The sequence below is a fragment of the Asterias amurensis genome, chromosome 10, assembly GCF_032118995.1.
Source record: "Asterias amurensis chromosome 10, ASM3211899v1".
Taxonomy (NCBI): Eukaryota; Metazoa; Echinodermata; class Asteroidea; order Forcipulatida; family Asteriidae; genus Asterias; species Asterias amurensis.
The window spans coordinates 20,299,565-20,313,640 of NC_092657.1; positions in this window are offsets into that span (position 1 = coordinate 20,299,565).

The window sequence follows — 14,076 nt, forward strand, 5'->3', positions numbered from 1 at the left end:
ACTACCGTGAAGATGATGATAGTGATGGACTAATAGATGATGATGGCCATGAAAATGAAGGAGATGAGGAGGAGGAGAAGGAGTTCCTTGAAGACGATAGTGGTGAATCGGCACATGAAAAGAGTTATGAAAGCGAAGAAGTGGATGAGGAGGAGGAGGGATTCTGTGAAGACGATAGTGATGAATCAACTGATGATGGATATTTTGAAGATGAAGAGGAGGAGGAGGAGGAGGAATTTCAAGAAGACGATAGCGATCTATCAACAGACGATAGTGCTTATGAACATGAAGAGGAAGAGAGCGGGAGACGTGCAACGAAAATACTGAATTTTTCGATAAAGAATGCTAAACTTATGTTTAAATGAAGAAAGGTTTTTCAATCCTACACACCAAGATTGTATTGTTTGATTTGGTAATAATACAGAACAGTATTATCAACGGAAATTTGTTAAAGCATTTTAATCTAAAGCATTTCTAATCTAACTGTAAACACTATGAGGGTTTTAATAAGTGAACTCGCCACACATAAAAATAAAAGAAATTATTATAATAATAAGATGAGTAAATACATAATTAATTAATTAAGTATCTATAATTAAATAAACTAATATATAAAATATACCGAATAAAGTTATTGTTAACGTTTATCTTGTTTTTCCGTGTATACTCGTTTTATCTGCAGGCCCTTTTTGCAAAGGTAAAAACAAACATAATACCGTGTCCGAGTGATTGTGGTACATGATGTGGGCTTTGAGTTATAGAAAACAAAGATAGCTCCACTGTATGGGGAACAAAAACTGACACGTTTGGCTGGTAGACCAATCAGTTGTGACGTCATCTATTAACTACCAGATAAGGCTCAGTGATCAAGGTCATTGAGGTTTTCACGTAAACCATGCACCGGTCTTTTTGTTTGTACACGAAGTGAAGGCCACTCGCAATTACAGATTAGGATAGTAATTATTAGATTCTATTATGACACCATAACTCTATTTAACGTTTAATCTTTGTACAGAACGATGGAAATATGATCGTTTCCAGAGACCTATATCCTGGATATGCACCGTAAGTTTATTAGTCCGGACAGAAACGTACGCATAGAAAATTATATGTTGTATTGCAAACTGCTTAGGCCTACCAACCAACAAACAGGGGAGGGGGTGTCAATGCAAAACAAACTAAGCATTTAATCCTTTTTCTCGATGGCTAACTCGGCTGTACCCACACTTTGGGGCTCTTATTTATGAAAAGTAGTGTAGATCACCGGTGTTGTCGTCAAAAGTTTAAATCATTGTATGTGTAATTTATATTAAAAAAACTATAAAAAAAAACTACCTTGTTTATATATCGTCGGTCTTTGGTTGCAACGCTAAATTGCTTCTGTAAAATCGGCACCCTTCGTATTTTCCAATAAAGTATTTAATTATATTCAATTATGATACTATTACTGTAATGTACACACACAATATTTAAACCACCCATGCGCGTCTCCTGCCTACCCTAGGGTGACGCTGCAAAGGCCACGCGGTACAACTCAACAAAGAAACCACCCACGCGCGACTCCTGCCTACCTTAGGGTGACGCTGCAAAGGTCACACGGTACAGACCGAGTGCTATATAAAATACATATATTTTATAAGTAAATACTCGACCCAACGTTTTGCCATCAAATGAGACATAGATATAAACATGTACAAATAGAAACGTATCCGGACGTGTTCCATAACGAGGTGGGGCAGAAATATTCGATTAAACCCAAAACGACAGAGCTGGACTAAGGACAAAGGACACCCACCATTTTATCTCTTCCGCTACGTCTTGTCAGACGTAGAGGAATCGACCCATTTGTTTTCACTTCGTGAAAATACAAACGAGCCGTGTACGTCTCGTTTGCGCTTCGGCAAGCTCCATTTTATCTCTTCCGCTGCGTCTTGTCAGACGTAGAGGATACGACCCCTTTGTTTTCACTTCGTGAAAATACAAACGAGACGTTAGCGTCTCGTTTGTGCTGCGTGGTATTGATTTCGGCGCTCCGTGATTTTAAAAAATCACTCTTGCACCTCACAACTGCGGGCAAACGATAACGGTTTGCCCTCCGTTACACTGTCGTGAGACAACTAATTGCGGTGTCTTGCCCCGCCCAACATGATGCATTGCATCATGTTCACGCGTCGACCCTTCGGGCCTATCCCAATACTGCCGTGAGCCGGCCGACTCGCCACTCCGTGGCTCGCCATTGTCCCACCACTTCGTGGCAATAACCACAAACACACCCCACAATCCACCGATTGCTCGGCAACCTGGGTAGAGCAACCACAGTCTTGCTCTACCCAAATGCGGTCGGCGTTTTCATGCATTTTCTGCGGGAGGCGCGTTGCTCTACCCAAATGCGGTCGGCGTTCCTGTGACACTACTACTGTTGGGGTTAGGGTTAGGGTTAGGGTTAGGGTTAGGGTTAGGGTTAGGGATAGAAATCTTTTAGAGTGCAGGGCCATTTAAATTTCGTGTCTGACACCGTACACTATTGGTAATTGTCAAAGACCAGTCTTTTCACTTCGTGTGTCTCAACATTATGTATTAAATAACAACCCAGTGAAAATATGAGATCACTTGGTCGTCGAAGTTGCCAGGTAATAATACAAGAAAAAACACCCGTGTCGCACAAAGTTGTGTGCTTTTAGACGTTTGATTTTGAGACCTGACATTCTAAATCTGAGGTCTCGAAATCAAATTCGTGGAAAACTACTTCTTTCTCGAAAACTACGTTACTTCAGAGGGAACCGTTTCTTACATTGGTCTAGAGTCATATTATCAACAGCTCCCCAACACTCGTTACCAAGTAGGTTTTATGCTAATAATTATTTTGAGTCTCAATAATCATTGCTCGAATTTATTCTATACAATATTTCCTTGTTGTCACAGAGCAAATCCATAATAAAATTTATCTTCAAGTACGCGCTAATCCACCAATCTGGGGCCAATTTCATAGAGCTGCTTAAGCAAAAAATTTGCTTAAGCACGAAAATAGCTCGCTTATTTTACACATGTTACTGGCCAAAATGTCATACCATATACATTGCTTATGACTAGTATTTAGCTGTTGTTTACTTAGCATAACAATTGAGTGGAGTCTTGGCCGGTAATCTGATTTTACTAAGCAATGAAATTTTTGCTTAAGCAAAAATTTTTGCTTAAGCAGCTCTATGAAATTGGGCCCAGATTGACAGAATGGAGTGGTGATAAAAACCTATATTGCACGGCTAATATCACTACCATGCGTCTTGTGTGTTCTATGTCACACGCCAAGTTTGCTTGAAGATAAATACGTTATCACACGCGCGCTCGTGGAATTAAATACAGACAAATATAGCGCGTCTGCGTCCCATATCCAACTCGGCCTTCCGGCCTCGTTGGATATGGAATGAAGAAGCGCTATATTTGTTCGTATTCCACTCGCGCTTGTGTGATTACTTATAGTATAATACAGTTGTGGAGTTTTCTCATATCATTAGCTGCTCCACTTAGTGGTCCCTGCAGCGTAGACTTTAATTTCATTGCACAGTTCATATATCACCAAGCTGACAAGTCAATCTTCCTGTTTACTTAAATAAAAAACAAATTTTATCTGTTGTGAGTTTTGCATTTTTTTTAAAATACCTTTAAAATGGGAGACTTTGGAACGCTAGGTGGCAGCAGACTTACCAGGCAAGTTTCCATTGTTTACGTAGTTCTGAGCGTGCGCACATGACCGGGAACAATAGATTTTACCGGATAAGTCTGCTGCCACCAAGCGTCCCAAAAGTCTCCCATTACCCACACATTTTAAAAGATCATCTTGAAATGCAGGGATTTACCCACGTGGTTTTCTGTATTATATCCATACGACATACCACGCCATAGTTGCGTGAAGAACCAGGCGCGAACGCCCAAACCCACACACGCCAGGTCGCCCATTGTTTGTGTAAGGTATGTGGTTGATAACTACAGACATAAAGAACCTATAGACGGACAGCACCTATGGAAATCAACGTCCAGAAACCGTAATTGTGACGGCACCAGACTATACCCCAAACCTCGGGCATAGCACGTGTAAAGCAATGGGCGAGTGAAGAGATGACGACAGAAAATGTGTGTTTTTAGGGTAAACAAATTACCAAAGTCTTAGAAACAATGTAAGATCATTAGCTAGATACCTGTTATGCTGATAATTGTTTTGGAATGAGTAACTACCGATAGTAATCACTAAAAATAATTGTCATCCTAAAACCTTTCTATGTGACGAGTAATGGGGATAGCTTGATGGTAAGAAACATTGCGAGAAACGGATTCCTCTCAAGTGATGTAGTGTTCGAGAAAGAAGTAACTTTCCACGAATTTGACCTCAAGTTTAGAATTTGGGAACAAGGATTTTTTTCTTTCATTATTTATCACGCAAATTCAACTCCCGACTGAGCTCAAATTTTCACAGGTTTGTTATTTTATGTATATGTTGAGATACACCAACTGTGAAGACTATTCTTTGACAATTACCAACGGTGTCCACTGTCTTCAATCGTTTATTCGAGCCAACTCCCTCGGGCGGTACCTTTACGGCTAAAGCTTCCGGAGTTAAAGGCAGTGGACACTATCGGTAACTACTCATTCCAAAACAATTATCAGCATAAAACCTGACATGTTAACGAGTAATGGGGAGAGGTTGATAGTATAAAACATTGTAAAAAAAAATGGATCCCTCTGAAGTAATGTAGTTTTCGAGAAAGAAGTAATTTTCCGAGAGTTTGATTTCGAGACCTCATAATTAGATTTGAGGTCTTAAAATCAAGAATCTGAAGCACACAACTTCGTGTGACAAAAGGGCATCCAGGGTTGAATTGCTTGGGAATGTTTGTTAGAGTCTTAATTTATTTCTCGTTGCTTTACATGTTAGTTGTTGGTTTATGTCTAATACAGCATCCCTGCCAGTGGCCTTCGCCGCAGCAACTCAGAGATTGACCCCCACGTGTAATAGGGACGAATGAAGGAGTTCTCTCGGCAAAGATTGTAAGTTTCCACTTTTGAAGCATGGACACTTTTCGTAATTACTCAAAATAATTATTAGCATGACGAGTAATGGGGAGAGGTTGATAGTATAACACATTGTGTGTGAGAAACAGCTCCCTCTAAAGTAATGTAGTTTTCGAGAAAGAAGTAATTTTCCACGAATTTGATTTCGGGACTTTAGGTTTGAAATTTTGAGGTCTCGAAATCAAGCATCTGAAAGCACTCAAATTCGTGCGACAAGGGTGATTTTTTTCTTCCATTTTTATTTCGCAACTTCGACGACCATTGAGCTCAAACTTTCACAGTTTTTATTTTATTTTGTGCAGCAAAATTTTGTTTAAATACACGAAGTGAGAAGACTGGTCTTTGACAATTACCAATTGTGTCACAGTGTCTTTAATAAGTACTCTCTCTATGGGTGCGTTCGATTAACTTCCCCGGGTCGACCCCGGTGTGTGGCGGTTTTTTTTTCCAAGACGAATGTGTGCAGATAATGACCCTAGTCCGTCCTGAAAAAAAGAAAAGAAAAAAAAAAAAAAAAAACGCCACACACCGGGGTCGACGTCGACCCAGGGAATCAAAACGAACGCACCCAATAAAGAAATGAGAAACTCATGACTGCATTTTACATTAGATCTCAAATTTGTTTTAAAAGAGGGTGTACTTTTTGTTATTACTTGACAAGTTAATATCCAAGAACAAACGGCTTGATAAAGAGCACTACAGTAGAGAGCTGTTGATATTATGGCGAATCTTGGTTTATACTGAGCAAAGTAATTGCGCCCTCTTTTGCTCGGTTATGAATACTCCAACAGAAACTAAGGAACCCTGATGGGAAATGTCAAATCATTATGAAATTTATTTATTTATTGATTTCCTAAAAACCTCAAAAAACGGAGAAGATGCAATGATAACAGTTCATTAAACGTACACTAAGAGATTGGGCTACTTAAAACACTAGGACACTTTCAGAACCGAATAAAAATCAAAAGTTCACAGATTTACAAATAACTTACAGGCTTTACAGGAATCTAGAAGGTAATGGTGAACTACTTCACTTGAAATATTATTCCATGAAATGCTGAACTTTTTGAGAAAACATTAAAGCAATATTATCAATTCTCGTTATCAGATTTATTTCAAACACATGTCATGACCGGCGAAACGTGCGGTAACAAGGGTGGGTTTTCCCGCAACTTTCTCCAGACTCAAATGACCGGTTGGGTCTAAATGTTCACAGGTTTGTTGTTTTATATATTATACGTTGTGATACATAGCCTTGCTCAAGGCAGTCGCATTATTTGCTCCGAAAAGACGCAGCTGTAAACCCACCCGCCGTATACCCTGTGCATGGTGTGTGCGATCACACCGAATGACCCACCCGTATACACACTGTCACATCGCACGAATACTGTTCACACAAGTCATCGCACTCGTACACCACTAACCGCATGCGGAGGCCGTCAGGCCGACAGCCTTGTCGGATCTGTAGCTTCCCGTTTTAATGTGTTGTATTGAAAAAATTCCAATAGTGGACGAAATTGGGGGGGGGGGGCCCTAGGATATGCTAGTATGCAGCTCATGAATATGTATATCGTTCGTCAGACCTATCAGACAACACAGGATGTGAGGCAAATGAATTATTCATTTTGACGTCCAATCACGCACTTCCCTTATCACGACCTTTGGACCCTATCATGCGTCCGTGGTGATGGTGTGTGAGGTAAACATGTCTCGTCTCTCGCGGGCATTATGGTAATGAGCTGACCGTGGGAACTCCTTGCTTATTATAGTAATGAGGTCAGTGGCTTAAACACAGATCCTACAAGGCTGTCGGCCTGCCTGCGCATGCGGATAGTGTACGGGGGCATCGTGTCGTGCGATGTTACGCACAGTGAATACGGGTGGGTTTTACGCACAGTGAATACGGGTGGGTTTTTATACAGCGGCGGTCTTTTTTCGGAGTGAATAATTCGACTGCCTTGAGCAAGGCTATGTGATACACGAAGTGTGGGCCTTTGGACAATATTGTTTACCGATGTTGTGCGATTGCTATAAACACGAAAGAGAAGAAACGGACACTCCTGGACGAATCCTGTGGCAGGAGAATCTTGTGCCCCCGCTAAGATTATGTGTTCCCCACCCGCATATGGCAAATTGTGTAAAAAATACTTATATACTAATATAGGTTTTCTCGGTCATATTCAATAAATGAGCAGCCAATTTTATTTTCATGCGTTCGAATGAAAGCTGTTTTGCCCCTCCAGTTTCTGCGTTTCAAATTCAGAATTCGGCCATTCAATTTCGTTTAGAGTCGAGTCAAATTCCTTTAGCACTTCGTTCAACCTAGCGTATCGTCATTCGTTTCCGTGACACACACGCCTCAAGAAGCGTCTGTGAATTTGATTGTTGCTTTGATGACTTGTTAAATTAAATGATTATTTTGTTAAATCGAATGGCGCAACATTACATTTGACTAATGATAAAACGAAATCGAATGACCCCTTTCAGAAGCATTCGCCTTCGCGCGAAATAGAATATAGCCCGGTGGTTTAATTGACTGCTCATTTGCCGAAATTGCCCGAGAAAACCTATAGCGCCCTCTTTGAACCCTCCTCCTCAGCCCATGTTAGGCCGAGTAAAAAAAAACATTTTTAACGTCCGGGTTTTTCAAAAAAAAAGGAGGAAGAGGGGCTTTTTATTTTTTTATTTTTTATTTCAAGATGACCGCCATTCTTTGTTAAAATGTCAAAATGTCAAATATCCATTGTTTTTTCTACTGCTGAAATACACAAAACATAAATGAAACAATTTAGTCGAGGCATTCAGACAAGACATTCAGATTTTTTTTTAGCTGAGCTCATTAAAAATAAACCTATTAAAAAAAAAAACACAAAAAAAGGGGGCGGCCTGTAAAAAGGAAGCGGGCGGGGACGCTGAACATGTTTATTTTTTTTACTTAACCTTAGTTTCCCATTGGGGGCAAACAAAATTCCCTCGGACACCCAAGACCATAATTATTTACAAACTATAATTATATGATTGTCAGAACGATCTCAGTAGCTGACCGAGAGTGTCAAGATCATCAAATTCAAGAAAACTGGTTACGAAACATAACTGTTTTGACACTATCACAAATATCATGGTTGACATAGTTACGAACTTAAGGTCAGAGTTAAATTTCCGTCTGAAAGAAGGACTAACAACTACTTTTGTTTATTTTATTTATTTATTATTGATATCCAACAGCGGATAGCCGCCACTTACAGGAATCATTAAAAACTACGTATAAATATCAACAATGCAATTACAGCTGAGCAAAAAATCATTGTGCAAGCTAAAACTGATGTTAGCCTAAACGCCCTTGAAACGTGACTTAAGTTCACATGTACATTTTAAAAGCATTGCTAATGTCCTTAATAACAATAATAACTTAATTATAATCCGCCAAATACAGACAAAGCATCAAAGGCGTATGAAGATTATTTAATTATTAAACCAATCAAAATCACAATTAACTTTATGACAAAGAGAGAGGATCAAATCATGGGTTTATTATTTTTATTTTTTATTAATTTGTATTTATAATAACAAAACATTTGTAAGGCGCAATTTCTCTGTAAAACATTCAAAGGAACCACCGGTCGAGGGCAATCACAGAATGTTCAAAATGTCAGTCTGAAAAGATGTGTTTTAAGAGAGTTTTGAAAGTGCGAAAAATAATGTCATGTGCATCTCTAACACCTTTGAGAGGAGAGTTTCAGAGGTGTGTGTGTGGGTGCGAGGACCTTAACAAAAGGGGATCCGGGAAAAGTCACACCGAGGACGTCCTCAATTTGATTTGAAGTACAAAACCAATAGGGACGTCTGAAAAATAATCCGAACAAAGGGAGAACGAAGAGAAGTCATCGGTTTACACCATAAACACAGCTGCGTGTGTGTGTGTGTGTGTGTGTGTGGGGGGGGGGGGGGGGTGTTTGTTTGGGGGGTGGGGTGTCTGGGGGATGTAATTTAGAAGGCCCTAATAACCTTTAGTTGTAAGGCGGTACACAATTACTACAATTGTTACTAGTGGTGCGCATGCGCGTCATCGAGCAGGAATTGATGCATTCCGCACGATTAAGTTTATATTGAAGGAACGCAGCAAACCAGCAATTGGCTCATGATTGTACACCCTATTGCTTTACCATCTACGCATATAATAAACGTATTATATATGGGACACTGAGCAGACTATATTCATATAGTCAACAATTATTCCTTAAAGACCCTGGACACTATCGGTAATTGTCAAAGACCAGTCTTCTCACTTGGTGTATCTCAACATATGCATAAAATAACAAACCTGTGAAAATTTGAGCTAAATTGGTCGTCGAAGTTGCGAGATAATAATGAAAGAAAAAAGCACCCTTGTCACACGAAATTGTGTGCTTTCAGATGCTTGATTTCTTTGAGACAAACGACAGTATCATATGTGGCGGGTTTTGATTGGCTGTACCGATCTCGGTCAAGATCATTCAGTTGCGAATGCAATAACTTAAAATCTAGACTAATAACGATGTTCCCTCTATCAGATTAGCAATAACGGTTATAACGGTTTGGATTGCTGTGTGGATCGCACAATCAATACGTAAATTATACAATAATAATACTACCACAGTTGAGCGCTGCGCAACTGACAAACGCAAGTATCGTATGTTGCGGGTTTTGATAGGCTCCTGTTCTGGGTCTTGATAATTCGGGTTGTTCTAAAACCCCCTAGACCCCCTCGACCCCCACGACCAATCGACTTTTGTACGAATTTTTTTTTATGTACACCGAAATTGCCACAGTTCACAACCTAAGCCAATCACGCACACAATTTGTATGCTGACGTCGACTACCATGCCTCGCACATCACAACACAGCGTACGAGACAAACCATACACACGTGGTATGCACGAAGCAAACTGCGCGTGATTGGCTGCTGAGATCGGGCCTGTGGCAGTTTTGATGTACAGAAAAAAAACCGCGGCATTTCCATGCGTATTTCTTGGCCGATCCGAGCCTGAATAAGATTATTATCCCAACTGGGAACCTGCGTTTAACGCCCGAGTACGATTACGGCCAACTCGTGATGATGGCAGCAGACCCATTTCCAGCCGATCGCTCTATCTGTGTACTACTACTAGTTACTCTATGCACGGAGCTCGAGGTTGCAGACCCGACCGACCAAATTAATGGCCAACACGTGTTTTGGGTGGGGGTCCCCAATCGGTGTACACGTCACGTGACGTGCGGAAGCGGAGAGTATACTCCCAATTCTATGTGGCTGATGCAGATAAATAACCGCATGCATTCTCAGATTTGAAATCAAGTCTAGTCGTGGAAGGAAGTTGCGTCGCGGATCACACACGGTGAATTCTAAATCGGGGACTTAATTCTTACTCGGCCGTAGAGCGACATTTTATGAATTCGGAATTTGGACATTCTTCGAACACGAGACGGACGTCGAGGGGTCGTGGGTCGAGGGGGTCGAGGGGGTCGAGGGGGTCGAGGGGGTCGAGGGGGTCGAGGGGGTCGAGGGGGTCGAGGGGGTCGAGGGGGTCGAGGGGGGTCGAGGGGTCCAGGGGGTCGAGGGGTCCAGGGGGTCGAGGGGGTCCATGGGGTCGAGGGGGTGGAGGGGGTCGAGGGGGTCGAGGAGGTTTTAGAACAACCCAAATAATTCAGTTGCGAATGCAATAACTTCAAATCTAGACTAATAACGCTGTTCTCTATTGGCAGTAACGATTCTACAATTATTGTTATTATCATTTTGTTTTCTCCATCTCCATGCCTAGGCAGAGTATTCACCAACATAATTGCCAGACCTTCAATTTGGAATTGCTGTGTGGATCGCACAATCAACACTTAGATTATACAATGTAATTCTACCACAGTTGGGCGCTGCCCAACCGACAATCGCAAGAATCGTATGTTGCGGGTTTTGATTTGCTCAGCTGTTCTGGGTCAAGACAATTCAGTTGCGAATGCAATAACAACGAACGTAGACATAAAACCTTGTTTGGTAACGAGCAACGGGAAGCTGTTGATAGTATGAAGTATGGTGAGAAACGACTCCTCCAAAGTAACGTAGTTCTTTAGAAAGAGGTAATTTCCCACCAAAATATGAGACGAGTTCTGGCCGGAAGTCTTTCATTCTTATATCTGAAAGCACATACCAAAAACTTTTTTTTTTCATCATTCTCTTGAAACTCCAATGACCAATTGAGTCCAAAAGTTCACACGCTTGTTATTTGATGCATTTGTTCGGTTAAATTAAGCGAAAATACTGATCTTTGACGATCATCAACTGTGTCCAGTACCTTTATTAGTTGTAAGGCGAGTACGTAATATGATGGTTACTCGTTAAATTTATGCTTTGAGGTAAACGTGCATTACTTTAATCTGCTTCGTAATTATTGTGAAATTACTAATTGGCCTATGCCCTTGAGTAGATACTAATATTTTACAAACACGTGTTTTTGTTATATTTTTGTTTCCACTTATTTTAATGCACATGGAAAGCTTGACCTGTACTAAGTTTATGGCTCTCTACTCGGGCGTGTTAAAGGCAGTGGACACTATTGGTAATTACACACAATAGTTATTAGCTTAAAACCTCACTTGGTAACGAGTAATGGGGAGAGGTTAATAGTGTAAAACATTGTGAGAAAAGGCTCCCTCTGAAGTGACGCAGTTTTCGAGAAAGAAATAATTTTCCACGAATTTGATTTCAAGACCTCAAGTTTAAAATTTGAGGTCTCGAAATCAAGCATATGGAAGCACACTTCGTGTGACAAGGGTGTTTTTTCTTTCATTATTATCTCGCAACTTTGACGACCGATTGAGCTCAAATTTTCACAGGTTGGTTACTTTATGTATATGTTGAGATACACCAAGTGAGAAGACTGGTCTTTGACAATTACCAATAACGTCCACTGTCTTATCAGTTGATCATAATAAATAATAAATAATGTTTATGTTAAGAGACAAGACTTAATGGCGCGTCTACTCGTCAGTGACGCTCAATTATGTACTATAACACACAGTATTTTCCTGCAAGGTATGTGGCCATGTTTGAGTTTTGAGACTTTTCTCCTTTCAAATATACTGCCAATCAAACCAGGAACACCGGGGAAGAACCCCTTTTTTTCTACCGATAAGTTCACTGGGTTCTTTTACGTGAGTTACACAATCAATGGTATGTGTGACCATGTTTGAGTTTTGAGACTTACTATTTTTACATAGCACCATGTATAATGGTTTACAATGTGCAATATACTGCCATTCAAGCCGGGAACACCGGGGTGAACCCCTTCTTTTTTTTCCCCGTTACGTTCGCTGGGTTATTTTTCGTAGGTTACACAATCAACGCTATGTGTAACCATCTTTAAAGCCATTGGACCCTTTCGGTTCAGAAAAAAAAAAAAAAAAAGTTCACAGATTTACAAATAACTTACAGGGTTTACAGAAGGCAATGGTGAAAGACTTCTCTTGAAATATTATTCCATGAAATGCTTTACTTTCTGAGAAAACAGCAAAACAATATAAATTCTCGTTAACGAGAATTACGGATTTATTTTAAACACATGTCATGACACGGCGAAACGCGCGGAAACAAGGGTTGGTTTTTCCGTTGTTTTCTCCTGACTCCGATGACCGATTGAGCCTAAATTTTAACAGGTTTGTTATTTGATATAGAAGTTATGGTACACAAAGTGTGGGCCTTGGACAACACTGTTTACCGAAAGGGTCCAATGGCTTTAAGTTCTGAGACCTATACCCCTTTTAATACATAGCACCATGTAATGGTTTAAAAGGTGCTGTGGCGTAATATGCCGCCAATCCAGCCAGGAACAAGGGGCAAACCCCTTCTCTTTTCGATACGTGCGTCACACAACCCACGGGACCAATGGTTTTACGTCCCATCCGAACAACAAAGTTCAATGTGTATTGCTTTGTGTGTATGGCTTAAGGCAGAGGTGTTACGACTGGTTGTGTTAAAGGCAGTGGACACTATTGGTACTTGTCAAAGACTAGCCTTCATAGTTGTTGTATCTCAACATACGCATAAAATAACAAATCTGTGAAGATTTGAGCTCAATCAGTCATCGAACTTGCGAGATAATAATGAAAGAAAAAACACCCTTGTCACACAAAGTTGTGTGCGTGTAGATGCTTGATTTCGAGACCTCAAGTTCTAAATCTGAGGTCTCGAAATCAACTTTGTGGAAATTTACTTCTTTCTTGAAAAAAATAGCACTTCAGAGGGAGCCGTTTCTCACAATGCTTTATACCATCAACCTCTCCGCATTACTCGTCACCAAGAAAGGTTTTAGGCTAATAATTATTTTTAGTAACTACCAATAGTGTCCATTGCCTTTAAATTAACATTTGTTTGATAAATTAATAATGTAAATGTTGAGACAAACATTATTATGATTATATAAATGGTTTTAGGGTTTATGATTTAAACGGTTTCTAAATGTGGCCTCCCTTGCAACTAATCACCGGCCAGTGATGAGTAATTTAGATAGTACGGTTCTTCTGTATATTCTTTATATTCTGTATATTCCATCTTCTTTGTGATTTTGTTAACTTTGTTACGGTATTTCTTCGGTTGTTTGCCTGTGGTTGTGCTTGTCCCTTGTCTTTCGGTTTTTAATGTAAACAAGGGTGCCCATTTAATGGGCTTGTGTGCCTTCCCTTTACTATAGGTTTTCTCGGTCAAATTCGGCAAATGAGCAGTCAATTTCATTTTCATGCGTTCGAATTAAAGATGTTTTGCCTCTCCAGTTGTTACTGTGTTTCAAATTCCGAATTCGGCCATTCAATTTCGTTTTGAATCGAGTCAAATTCCTTTAGCACTTCGTTCAATTTAGCGTAGAGTCATTCTTTTTCGAGACACACACGCCTCAAGAAGCGTCTACGAATTTGAATGCTGCTTTGATGAATGGTTAAGTTGAATGATTATTTTGTAAATCGAATGACCCTTTTGAGTAGCATTCGATTTTG